Source organism: Dermochelys coriacea, chromosome 7 (genome assembly GCF_009764565.3).
Source record: "Dermochelys coriacea isolate rDerCor1 chromosome 7, rDerCor1.pri.v4, whole genome shotgun sequence".
Classification (NCBI taxonomy): domain Eukaryota; kingdom Metazoa; phylum Chordata; order Testudines; family Dermochelyidae; genus Dermochelys; species Dermochelys coriacea.
Window position 1 is genome coordinate 68162395 of NC_050074.1, and position 14009 is coordinate 68176403.

At 43.8% G+C, this 14009-nt stretch overlaps 1 protein-coding gene across 2 annotated transcripts in view; it reads left to right on the forward strand.

Moving 5' to 3' along the window:
- Nucleotides 1-633: 633 nt before the first annotated feature.
- Nucleotides 634-14009, forward strand: part of RET (ret proto-oncogene) — a 154536-nt gene continuing 141160 nt past the window's right edge. Inside the window, exon 1 of one of the 2 annotated variants that reach the window (XM_038411504.2) lies at nt 634-782. The gene's annotated coding sequence lies outside the window, so the exon portion shown is untranslated. The remainder of the gene's footprint in view (nt 783-14009) is intronic. The other variant, XM_043518769.1, reaches the window with a different exon arrangement.

Consider the following 14009-nt stretch of genomic DNA (forward strand, 5'->3'; position numbering starts at 1 on the left):
GAATGTGGGTGGTCTAGCCTAGTGGTCGTAACAAACATCAGGCCTAATGGTTGAAGCAGGTATTGGGAAGCAGGGCCTAGGGTCAGAGGCAGAGGCGGACGCAGTAGTCAGGGCCAGATCCACAGGTCAAAATGGAGGTCAGGAACCGGGTACCAGAGTCAAAGCTAGAGATAGGAACCAGGGTCAAGGGTCAGATTTAGAATCACAAGAATGAAGCAGGGTAAAAGGCAAGGGTGGGTCTCGGGCAGGGACAGAGCTGAGGCAAGGCAGGGGCATCATGCACAAGGCAATGCAGGAGTAGTCACAGTGGTGGGCATGGGCACTGAGTAGCCACTGAGCTGCTGCTGGTTTAAGAGCCTGTCTGCTGGCCCTTCCAGCTGATCTGGTGGCATAACCAATCAGGAAGCCTGCTGCACGCCAGCTGTGCTCTTTTGGTTGCCTGGAGACTAGCTCTGCTGCAGGTCCTAATGCCTGACACACGACAAGTGTGTGCGCTCACATGCTTACCAAAACAATAGAGTGACGCCTTCCTGCCTAGTTCTAATCCCTGTGCAGACCTGCATATGCCCTTTTTTCAGGTGGGGTTGCTATAAAGGAGCTTATCTGGTTTTTGTTTGTTTGTTTTTACAGCTATCCTAAGTGAAGGGTGGCAATTACACCCTTCAGATTCAATGACATTTTACCCAACCCACAGCTATACATATACACAGTCTTATACCAACAGAATCCAGAGTTCGGATGTTCACATATAAAATGCCAAAGGAGAAGTGTGACCTCACTGTGTAAGTATTTGCTTTTATGATCCGGACTCCATATATTTCAAGGTACATTTTTAGTCTGGATGCAGATCTCTTAAATGAGGCCAGGATCATATTTCCATTCCATTCTATTGATTAGGATTTTGAAATGTATGGTGCTGAATGTAAATCAGGTTGCATATATCACTTAACCCAGTGCGGGTTAACTTATAGGTGAATTCCCCTGTAAGTCCTGAATCTGATATTTTTATGCTAATTCCTATAGTGACCAAATTAATTTTTATTTTACTGAATGTGATCTTTCCTTTATTAACTTTAGTATGTCTTCCTACCATATGTCCATGACTAAATAATGGTCATTAGTGTGTCAGCTCTTCTCTCTCGGATTTCACTCAATAATTAGGACATGGAAGATTGTCAGGCCATTTCACCTCCCCTCTCACCCCCCCCCCCCAAGCTTCTGTGGCAAATCCATGGCTGATGTAAATTGTTGTAGGTCCATTTTGGACCTATCACAATTTATACCAGCTAAGAATCTGCCCCTCTCATTGTACTAAACACAACCATCAGGTACTGTATTGTGTATTTATGAGCGGTACGAAGGACTTTCATGGAAATAGGAATACTACCATATGTGTACATGTTAGACTAGTCAGGCCCCTTCCTAAAAGGAAGAACTTTGGAGGACTAGATGGTGCAGGGGGTTGGTAATGGGCTAGGGTGGAGTTAAAACCTCTGTTAACAAGGACTGTTTGTGCACAGCATGAAATGATTTTCAGCCCTGTTTCCAGTGGACTGGTGTCCACTGTGACATTGAACCCCATATTCTTTATAGAGATTATATTTTATATATGATATGACTATGGCATAATTCTGATGTATTTTATGCAAGATAAGTCATGGGACATATCACTGAAAAGATTGATTTACTGAATATGATTATCCTATTTATATGCATGATCATTTTTGTATGTGAAGTTTGGAATATAGACTATGTATCTGTATTACAAATGTGTTTACACCTGGGGAATGCCCACTAGGCAAAAGATACTCAGTCTAGATGGCTGGCTGGGAAGAACCCATTCAGGATGATGAGCTGTTAGGAGAAAACAATAGGCCTTAGGACGCTGTAAACAGCCTCTGACTCACGGCTGCTATGACACTTCAGGGTCATGTGACTAGGTCACCTGGTGCTGGACTCCATCTTGGAATACCAGTGTATTTTCCCTGACTGGTGTGGGAGCCAAACTTTGAAACAAAGGGTTCCTGCCATGTGCAAAAGCTCTTTAAGGTGGGGGTTCTTCATTGACTCCCTGCCCCAAAGAGACTCTTGGAAACACCTGAGGAACAAGGAATGAACTGGGAGAAAGTGCAGGACCCAGGCTGAAGGGACTTTTAGCTTGTGAAAGGAACACCTGGGGTTTTTAAGCTGTAAACCAGTGCAGCTAGCCCATTAAGAATCTCTGTGGCCTGCTTGAATCATCATTTAGGGTGAGAATTTGCTACTCATATCCAATCTCTTTAGTATACTAAGCTTAGTTTGCATGTTTTGTTTATTTGCTATGTAATCTGCTTTGATTTGTTTGCTATCCCTTTTAATCACTTACAATCTGTCTTTTATAGTTGTTAAACTTGTTTTTGCTTTATCTAAAACCAGTGTGTGTGAAAACAATAACTTGGGATGGAAAGCTCCACAGTGAGGGAGGGGGTGAATTTCATGAGCTTACTCTTTACAGATCTCTGTGCAGTGCAAGATGGTATAATTTTAGGTTTACACTCCAGGGGGAAAGGTGTACTTGAGCAGCAGAGCAGTTCCTTAGCTGTAGCCTCCCCATGCAGAGCTGATCACACAGTCTGTATGTGTCCCTACCTATATGTGTGCTGGAGCTTGGCAGAAGGTTTGGCAAGCTGGTCACAGCAGTACAGTGTAAAGGGAGCCCAGGCTGGTGGGTCAGGCGGGAGTTGGTGGTATCCCAGTTCCAGGTGGCATCTCTCAGGGGACCCCATCACATTCACCATCATGGAACTGTCACTAGAGAGGTCATGACAGATGTCAAACATGAGGCTGATTGAGTCAGAAAGGGCCAAATTGTTCCTCCTTTGCCTCTACAGGTGGAGAGCATGAAAAATCTGGTAGACTAGGAGTTGCGGGGAGGGCATGGAAGAGACAGACTTCCCTAACTACAGCATCACCAGCCTTCATTCCCTGCTTCCATGGAACCTCCTTCCTGGCATCAATCTGCATAAGATGTTGGGCTTGGAGAAGGCCAACATTCATCTGTATCATCATCCCCAGGGATAGGAATTAATGCTGCCTCAGACTCTTGCAGAATCCCAGGCATGGCTGCTAATAAGAGGATGCAGGGGATTCTGCAAAAGACATTCTGAATCATGCTGGAGCCGTACTGCCAGGGAGCAGCAATGTGGCTCAGGCAACACCTCCAGGTGGCAGGCCCTGCCCCTGTCTGTAGGCTTCCAGACCCGTGTAGAGTTTTCTAGCTCCTTCTGCTCTTCTTACACAGCACGGGCTACTCCAGCCTCAAACAGAGCCCATGGTCACCCCTTCCCAGGAACTGCAGGGTGAGACCAAAGCTGATCAGATTTCAACGTTTGTTGAGCTTAAACAGCAAGAATTTTACATTGACCATTTCAGCAAGATACATATCCAATCGGCTATGAATTTTTTGCATTTATTATGGTAAGAGTTTCAGTATTGCCAGCCCAAAGCATTCAAAATTCACGAGTCAGCCCCTCATCCTTTCTCAAAATCATGATAATGGCTTAACAATCGTGGCTTTAAAAAAATTGGGGGGTCTTTTTATTTGCTTTCTGAGGCTGGGTATGCTCTGGTTACGCTTCCAGGTCTTTGCAACCATGAGAGCTACAAACTTACCTTCTGTTTTTTAAATGAAAGCTGAAATTCTCATGTATTTACATAGCTCCAGGAGCGGGGGATTTAAGAAAAATACCAAAAATGCTGTTTTATACTTCCTTTGTCAGTTGGGCTCAGCCCTTGGGTCCTAGTGAGTTGCATACACAGTGCACAATGTTACAAAAGGTGGGCCTGTCTGGGCAGATTTGACTGTGCATTGAATTGAATTGTCCTCTGCTACCCTCTCCTCAACCCACCCAAGGGTTGCTCCATCCTAGTATTGAGGCACATCGGTTGGGGCAGTGTGGGAGCGGGGAGAGAGCTAGCCCTGGCATGGTCATGGCTTCTCTGTGACTGAATAGAGGACGTCAGACTCCATGGCTGTCAGACAGGCACCTATCCCCTAAATTCTGAGGAAAAAGAGAAAATGTAACTTTTTCATTACTAGGATTTTACACTACTATGTTATCTCCTGGAAACGGACAAGGAAAAAAATCTCCTTAAGATGCCTTATATTTTGTCAGCTGGTTTTAATGTATCAGCTGCCTGCTTCAACATATTCCTCTAAGCAATTGTACTGTCACTTCTGGAGAAAAACACTCCCCACCCCTCAGCTATTCAGACTCCCATTAGGAGATAAGAATAAAATATGTTCTTGGTGTTCCAGTGCAGTTATGTAATTGGTTAATTAGAAGATGGAAAAATCGAGGTGTCAAAGGTAGGGGATCTACTACAGATGTGGGGAGAAGTATCATTTTAATGTAGTTGATGTTGCCTATTAATGTCAGGGAATCTAATATCCACTGACTAAATTCTGAACCTCAAAGCCAAGGTGGCTCTGGGTTAGAGCTGTTGGGACTTTTTGCTTCCAGGCAGAAAGGTCCTCTGTGAAAATGTGAGCTTAGTGAAACATATGTGGTCTCTATTCCTGCCATTGATTCCTCAGGTCTTACCCACACTGAGTTTCTAGCCACCAGGGTATCTGCACTGGCTCAACCCTCTACTATAGATGTCCTGCACACCAGTGTAGGCCACGGCAGCTTATACCTGTGCAACTTGCACTGCTTTGAACCTCATATACAGTAGGGCTTTGCAATGTTGCAGCTATATTGTTATAACTGCACCAGTGGCTAAAAACCTTAGTCTAGACAGGGTGTATGTTTTACTGATGCACAACTAGACCTAAGCCACAACATTCGGAGCTAGGTTCCAGGCTTGATTTTGAAACAGACACCACCCAGTGCATTGCAATAGAATGTCAGCATGTCCTTAGGGGTACAGTCACACTACACTTGCTTTTTGTGTTTGTGCTCTATAACTGATTCATTGAAACAAGTATGCTGAATGTAAGACTAACTTTTTACTAGGATAATATAAACACTGAACAAATTTTACCATACCAATTCCAGAGTTAAAATGAGCTTTGATGGGGTTATGTTGCCCATTACAGGTAATAAGGCCTACTTGTCATCTCACTCCATTCTGTAGTCATGGCCCTTTTTGACTTGCCCAGCCTCTTATGTAGGTAAGGATCTGGGAAGTAGGAGACACGGATGAAGAGGAAGCAGTCACAGGAGTAAGTAGTACTCGGCCTTGAGAAATCTATTACTGTTCTTTGGAGGGCTTGGGACAAGGAGCCTTGCAGAGTGGGTGGGGCAAGTCTCCTCTCTATCCCAGCCCATTGGCATGAATTTTGGGAAGAGAACTAGCATGTATGTTGCCTCCTCCCTCATAGGAGAGAGACACTTTTGGGGAAGGCTGAACCCTCCAAGCTGGAGGACTAACTGGGGAAAAGAGACCAGCTGAAGGAGAAACTGTCTAAGGCCCCATAGTTGGCCTGAACCACAACCCCAGCTCCAGGAGGAGGGCTGTGATGGACACCTGTCTTAAGGATAGCTTCAGGAGAGAGAGCTGGGAATGCCTGTCTGAATAGAGACAAGGTAACTCCATGTAGCACAATGCAGTGGTCAGAAAAGACTGGGATTGATCAGAAGAAGTGACTCGGTAGCCAGCTGAGAAGAAGTCATGTGAGGTGATAAAACTTCAGAGCTGGAGCCATAGAAGCTGCAGTCGTTGAGACACAAGGATGAACAAGGAAAAGCAGGAGTAGCCCAGGGAGGTGGCAAGAGACTGGAAAGAGAAGTCCTTTATGGCCCAATACAGGATCATTGAGCTGGAACCCGGAGGAATGGGTGGGCCAGGATTCCCTCCACATCAGTGGTTTTCAAACTATCTACAATTTCCGCACCTCCATTTGAAATTTTTTAGAGGTCTGCAAATGGAAAAAAGGTTGAAAACCGCTGCCGTACATCCCTAATAAAGAAGAGTGTATGAGCTTCAGAACAGAGAGGCAAAGACTAACTAACAAAATTTCCGAGGGGGACTGAGTGCTGGACATAAAGGTCTGTAGACTATGGGAGTCGGCCTGGTTGGATTCTGTTAGCTGGAAGGGGACTGGGTTTTAAAAGTGACCTGGAACTCAAAAATCACAGACTTCAATAAAGCTAGAACACCAGACAAGTAGGGGACACATGGGTGGAACCAACCCTGCAATACCACATCTTAGCACAAGGGATCACTGTGATGATGAGCCCCGTAACATGACCAAACTGATGTAATTCAACTGCAGCTGCTTTGGAAGACAGGAGTAGGAAAGGGCTCCCTGTTGTGAAGGGTTAGAACTTGTGCCCGTGTGTTTACTTTGAAATTGCATGACATTGCCATCTTTGCTGCTTATATAAACTTGCAGCAATGAAGTCAAAGTAGGTGCAATAGTGTCAGATAAAGCAATAAATTAGCTGCTATTTTATGAACGGTTTGTGATAGCATCGATATGAAGGCTTGTTTTGTCAAGGCTGACTGTTGGCCATTATTTTATGATTCAGTGAAACTGAGAAATCCTGTGATCAGAAGTTAGGATTTTATTGTTGCAGCTGAACACACATTTTCAAAGTTGTATATTATACTGGCAATGACATCCATGCCCTCTGTTGGATGTCAGGTATCAGACCGCTACATTAACAATGAATTTGTGATGATCTTGCCATGAGTGGCAGGAAGACTGGGTCTAATGTATTCTCTATAATGTACGTTAATGGTTTAGTTAGAGATCATGGTGTCTGTATGTATGGGGCCTCACCAGTGGTTAGGACCAAAATATGACCAGCCTCTCTTTCCACTGGCATCTATTGTCAAGTCTTTGGGGTAGATGCTTCTCCATTTCACTGATGGAACCCTCAATGTAATTGCATGTGAGACTGATGTAACTGATTTGTAAGACTATACAAACTGACCCAAACACACAGCAAAAGTTGGCCCTATATATACTGTTTTTGTATTTTTTAGACATAGTTTTTCCTCCCAAAGCACATTACAAATGGCAGCAGCATAGTCATGTGACTCTAGAATGACAAAGCAGTATGTGTGGTATAATTAAAAATCTTCAGCTGATCAAGAATCAGATTTCAATCTCCACCTTCTAGAAGAAAATGTCTCCTAGTGACTGATATATTTTGTAAATGTTCCCTTAAAACAATAAAGACAAGAAAGAATCTCTGAATGCATTGTCCTGCTGCTGACCTACCATAGCATAAGATCTCTGATAAACTAGGAGTTCTCTTATCATCCGCTTCAGCTTTATAAAGGGCATTATCATATCAAGACCTCTCAGAGTGCCTTTACAAAAGAATGATACATAATTTAATTCAGTCTGCAGTGCCAAACTAATGACTCAAAGCAAAGCAGAAATAAATGGGTAATAAGCTATAGTTGAATAGTCATAGCAGCCTGCAGGAAAATGTCAGTTTTTATCCTAATTATTTTTGGTGGGAGAGTGATGGGAAACATTACAGAGCATGTGCTTGTGCAGAAAATAAAGGACAGCTGTTTTCCCTGCATTTAACAGCACTGACTATCAGTTTTTAAAAAGTCTTCAGTGTTTTAAGGACATCAAAAACCGTATAAATTGTATTTTGCATTTCATGTGCATCATGGTAGAGATGATCTACTAGAAGGAAGTCAGGGATTAGGGTTGTAATAAACACAATGGCAGACCCCCACCCTGCCACCCCTCACTTCAGTGAGATGCACATAGAGACAGAATTAGGGCTGGTCTGAATCCTCTCCTCTTTCCCCTCCAGCACCACCAGGACTAATTTTTGGGGGGAAAAAATCAAAACCTGAAATATTTTGATTCTGAAATGCTGCTGTGGTGCCTCATAGGAGTAGTTTGGGTGTCTCAGGCTCCCATTCTCCTTGTAGGCTGGATTCCCTGCTTGGACAACATCTCCCATCATGCACCATGATCATGACTCTTGATGAGGGGAGGCAGTGCATCGTAGAAGATGAGGTTCATCTGGAGAGCCCAGCTCATAGAGATGAATGAGTGCATGAGGCATTCAGCAGAAAATCCATTTTTCCATTGAAAGCCAGGCTGAAAATATTCAACTCTCCCTATTCAGGGGCCCATTTATATCAGAGTAGGGACATCGTTTGTCTGGAGCACAGCTCTTTGATCCCTGTGGACAGAATATACCAATGGAAGAAACACCATATTTCTCAAGTTGCTTGTAGTGTGAGTATAGTGATGTCCCTGCATTACATTTGACAGATCTCACCAGGACAAAATATTTCTCTCTTACAAAACAACTGTCCAGTGTGTATTACACAGCGCTCCTTAAGCCTGTGTAACCCACTGGGCTGCATGTCTTGCATGTCTCCCTCTGCCTGATCCACAGATGTATATCCTTTTTTAAAGTTTTATCAGTTTTATAGGTCTGTTACAGAGTCTGGCTTTGTAGCTTAGGTTGTGGAGGCTATTATTTTCAGTGTTGGAAGTCACTAGTTCAACCCTTGTGTCCTCCAAGATGGCAACTATGCTACCTTTTTCCACTGAGGATATGACTGCTACATGTGCAGTGTTGTTGTAGTTATGTTGGTCCCAGGATATGAAAGAGAGAGGGTGGGTGGATGAGGTAATTTTTTTTTTTTTAAATGAAACCAACTTCGGTCAGTGAGAGACTCAAGCTTACAAAGAGCTTTTCTTCAGGTCTGGGGAAGGTAACCAGAGCGTCCAAGTTAAATGTGAGGTAGGCCAAATTAAGTATATGAGCTTAACATGCTGTAAAATGAAGTGGGCAATTTTCACAAAGTGATAACTTCATATTTGATCTCTCTGTCTTCATCCTCAAAGGAAATCTGCATAACACCTTCAAAAGACAAGCCTGGGAACTTAAATTCATAACTCTGCTGAACAGTAAAAACCATTGACTTAATAGAGACACTGGTTTTATGGCTCAATACATCAATTTGTAATACATGCTACTGCCTGCTAATTCTTAACTGACCAGTTCATTTTAAGTGGTTTCCTACAGCATGTGTGATTCTCTTCTACTTCACAATCTGTGCTACCTTGTAGTTAGCTTGGACGCCTTGGATATCTTCTGAAGAAGAGCTCTCTGAAGCTCAAAAGCTTGTCCCTTCCACCAACAGAAGTTGGTCCAATAAAAGATATTTTATCTTTGATATTTTTAACTTTGTCCTCACCCATAACTATTTCACATTTGGGGACAATGTATACCTTCAAATCAGCGGCACTGTGATGGGTACCCGCATGGCCCCACAGTATGCCAACATTTTTATGGCTGACTTAGGACAACGCTTCCTCAGCTCTCGTCTCCTAATGCCCCTACTCTACTTGCGCTACGTTGATGACATCTTCATCATCTGGACCCATGGAAAAGAAGCCCTTGAGGAATTCCACCATGATTTCAACAATTTCCATCCCACCATCAACCTCAGCCTGGACCAGTCCACACAAGAAATCCACTTCCTGGACACTATGGTGCTAATACGCGATGGTCACATAAACACCACCCTATATGGGAAACCTACTGACCGCTATTCCTACCTACATGCCTCTAGCTTTCATCCAGATCATACCACACGATCCATTGTCTACAGCCAAGCTCTACGATATAACCGCATTTGCTCCAACCCCTCAGACAGAGACAAACACCTACAAGATCTCTATCATGCATTTTAACAACTACAATACCCATCTGCTGAAGTGAAGAAACAGATTGGCAGAGCCAGAAGAGTACCCAGAAGTCACCTACTACAGGACAGGCCCAACAAAGAAAATAACAGAACGCCACTAGCCATCACCCTCAGCCCCCATCTAAAAACTCTCCAACGCATCATCAAGGATCTACAACCTATCCTGAAGGACGACCCATCACTCTCACAGATCTTGGGAGACAAGCCAGTCCTTGCTTACAGACAGCCCCCCAACCTGAAGCAAATACTCGCCAGCAACCACACACCACACAACAGAACCACTAACCCAGAACCTATCCTTGCAACAAAACCTGTTGCCAACTCTGTCCACATATCTATTCAGGGGACACCATCACAGGGCCTAATCACATCAGCCACACTATCAGAGGCTCGTTCACCTGCGCATCTACCAATGTGATATATGCCATCATGTGCCAGCAATGCCCCTCTGCCATGTACATTGGCCAAACTGGACAGTCTCTACGTAAAAGAATGAATGGACACAAATCAGACGTCAAGAATTATAACATTCAAAAACCAGTCGGAGAACACTTCAGTCTCTCTGGTCACTCGATTACAGACCTAAGAGTGGCTATCCTTCAACAAAAAAGCTTCAAAAACAGACTCCATCGAGAGACTGCTGAATTGGAATTAATTTGCAAACTGGATATAATTAACTTAGGCTTGAATAGAGACTGGGAATGGATGAGTCATTACACAAAGTAAAACTATTTCCCCATGTTATTTCTCCCCCCCACCCTCCACTGTTCCTCAGATGTTCTTGTTAACTGCTGGAAATGGCCTATCTTGCTTGTCACCATGAAAGGTTTTCCTCCTTTCCCCCCCCCCCCCACCGCTGCTGGTGATGGCTCATCTTAAGTGATCACTCTCCTTACAGTGTGTATGATAAAATCCATTGTTTCATGTTCTCTGTGTGTATATAAATCTCCCCACTGTATTTTCCACCAAATGCATTCGAGGAAGTGAGCTGTAGCTCACGAAAGCTTATGCTCAAATAAATTTGTTAGTCTCTAAGGTGCCACAAGTACTCCTTTTCTTTTTACGAATACAGACTAACACGACTGCTACTCTGAAACCTGTCAGTAACAGATATTACCTCATCTACCTTTCAGTAAGAATGTGAGACAAGCGTTACTCGCACCTTCTTGTCAGCTGTTTGAAATGGGCCATCCTGATTATCGCTACAAAAGGTTGGTTTTTTTTTGTTTTTTGTTTTTGTTTTTTTTCTCCTGCTGATAATAGCCCACCTTAATTAATGGATCTCATTACAGTTGGTATGGCACCACCCATTTTTTTCATGTTCTCTGTGTATGTATATATATCTTCCGACTGTATTTTCCACGGCATGCATCCGATGAAGTGGGTTTTAGCCCACGAAAGCTTATGCCGAAATAAATTTGTTAGTCTCTAAGGTGCCACAAGTACTCCTCAGTTTTTTTGGCTGATACAGACTAACACCGCCAGCACCTTGAAAGGAATCCAATTGTAACTAGTTATATTATGCCTCTCTTGGCATTTTATTTGCAATTGTTCTTTAAATGCACACCTGAGACATGCTTCTGAGCAAAGAATGAAAATATCTGATATTTTCTTAGTTCTGTAGTTAATCACATAAGGGTTCCTAACCCGTGTTGGAGTGCAGAATAACCCGAAGATTGTCAAACAGGAGAGCTGGTTATCATGTAGTACTGGCTTCTCCTTATTTCCTACTCGAAACCTAAGATGCGTGAATGGATCCTGTAAGGTGGGTGAGATTCTGTGGCCTGTGTTGTGCAGGAGGTCAGGCTAGATGATCAGAATGGTCCCTTCTGACCTTAGTATCTATGAATCTATGCTTTTTCATGTAAATACTTTCCCAAAACTTTATTTCTTGGAAATAATTGTTCATTTGCCATAGGGATGTTTTGTGATCATGAGTAGGAATGTAGATAGCCATGAAACTCTCTATTAAAATGTACTCCACAGCAGGAGACATTTTGAGAAACTCTAAAATACCAAATAAAAGGACTAAATTAGCAGAATCCAGGGTTTTGGTTCAGATTGTCAGGAGCCAGATGCATAATCTGGAATATAATCTTCCCTCCCTCCTTTTCTCTTAAGGTTTCTTTCTAAAAAAGATGTATTTATTCAGATGCACTAATCATTACAGGAGTATACACTGTATTGTGGTTTTGTATATTTTCGGGTATAGATAGTTCTTTGAGTGATTGCAAATGTCCATTCCAACGTAGGTATGTGTGCACCCCGAGCACAGTCACCAGAAATTTTTACCTCAGTAATATATCAGGTTGGCTCTGGTATATAGGGCACAGCCAACCCCACGCCCCCTCTGTTGCTTCTTACCACCCGTGATGGTTGCTGAAACTGCTCTATCATTGCTTTTGCACGTTTTCCTCAGTGGACTTTGTTCTATTTGTTTTTGTCAGTTTGGTTCATAATCGGTTAAATTTTCTTTTTCTCGTTGTTAGTTTTCTCTGTTTTTAGCGGAGTTTTCTCCACTCGCAGTACTGAGGCATGCCTCGGTCACTGGGCTTCAAGCCTTGTGCCTCTTGTAGCAAGTGTATGCCTCTGAACGACCCACACTCCAGCTGTCTTAAGTGTTTGGGGGAAGCTCACATTCAGGAGCACTGCAACATTTGCAGGGATTTCAAGGCTTGTACCAAAAAAGAAGAGGAATGCTAGGCTGCAGTCCATCTCCATGGAAGCAGGGTTCAGATCTCCCTTGGAGCTGGGTCATTCAGACTCGGGACTGAGCACCTTGATGTTGGTGAGAAGTGCTCCTGGTGCCATAAGAGAACTTTGGCACTGTTGACCATATTTAGTGCCAAAGAAAAAACAGAAAAAGTCAGCTGACCTGCTCCTCTATGGACCATCCTGGTGAAGTCAGTAGGGAGGTCATCCCTACAAGCAGCCCTGGATGCTGCGGATTCAGTGATCAGGTCCATGGCCTCTGCAGTGGTTATGCGCAGAAGTTCTTCAGGCCTCCCACATGAAGTTCAACACACCCTCCAGGACTTTCCCTTTGAGGACACGTCACTCTTCTCGGAGCAAACAGATGCCAAGCTCCATGGCCTCGAAGATTCCAGGGCTACTCTGAAATCCCTGGGCTTTTACATACCCCAAGGTCTTTGAGAAAGCGCTATAGGCCCTAGCAGTTCTGTTGTGGGAATTTTGCATAGCCCACTTGGTTTGCCTTCAGGCTTCCTACTGCCAGGATTACAAACCAAGCTAGTAGATCTTCTCGGCAGATCCTTCTCTGATCACCACGAATGGTCCCTTCGCCCAGATTCCACAAAGCTCATTTTCCAGTGCTGGGGGACTCCCCAGGTAGACCTGTTCATGACCCGGTACAACAGGAAGTGTCATCAGTTCTGCTTCCATCCAGGTGACAGCCCCGGGTCCCTCATGGATGCTTTCCTCCTTCCATGGACAGATCACCTGTATTATGCATTCCTTCCTGTTCTGCTCATGAACAAGGTCCTGCTGAAGATCAAGCGGGATCAGGCCTGGGTCATCTTTATAGCTCCGGTTCATGGTTCGTAGTGGTTGCAGACAGGATGAAAGATCTCCCCACCTCATCTCAGAGAATTGAATCGCAGATCACATTGTGTATCCGCACATGTTACAAGCTGCTGCGTGTTCCCACACAGTCTGTCCTAACTGCTCATTCGGCACAAGCATCTTCAGCTGCATTTCTAGCAAAGGTGCCTATTCAGGACATTCATAGAGTAGCAACTTGGTCATTGGCATACATTTGTTTCTCATTACGCCATCACTCAGCAGGCTAGGGATGATGTCAGATTTCACCGAGCTATGTTGCAGTCACCATGTCAGTAAATCCAAGCCCTCCACCTGTACAACTGTTTGGGAGTCACCTACATTGGAATGGACTCGTGCAATCATTGGAAGAAAAAACGGTTACTAACCTTTCTGGAACTGTTGTTGTTCAAGATGTGTTGTACATGTCTATTCTAACACCCACCCTCCTACCTCTCTCTTTCCAGCCAACTCTGATAAAAGAACTGAGGGGGTGTGAGGTGGGTGGTGCCCTATATACTGATGCATAACACCTGAAGGCACACAAGCTGATGCAACAGATACCACTGAGGGAAAAATTTCTGGCAACTGTGCTCTGAACACACATGCATCTACGTTGGAATGGACATGTGCAACACAACTTGAAGAACAACAGTTCCAGAAAGGTTAGTAACTGTTTTTTACAACAGACACAGAGTGCTGGTTTCAATGAGTGCTGACGCTGAAATGAACAAATAATGAACAAGATTCAGGAAGTGAAATAA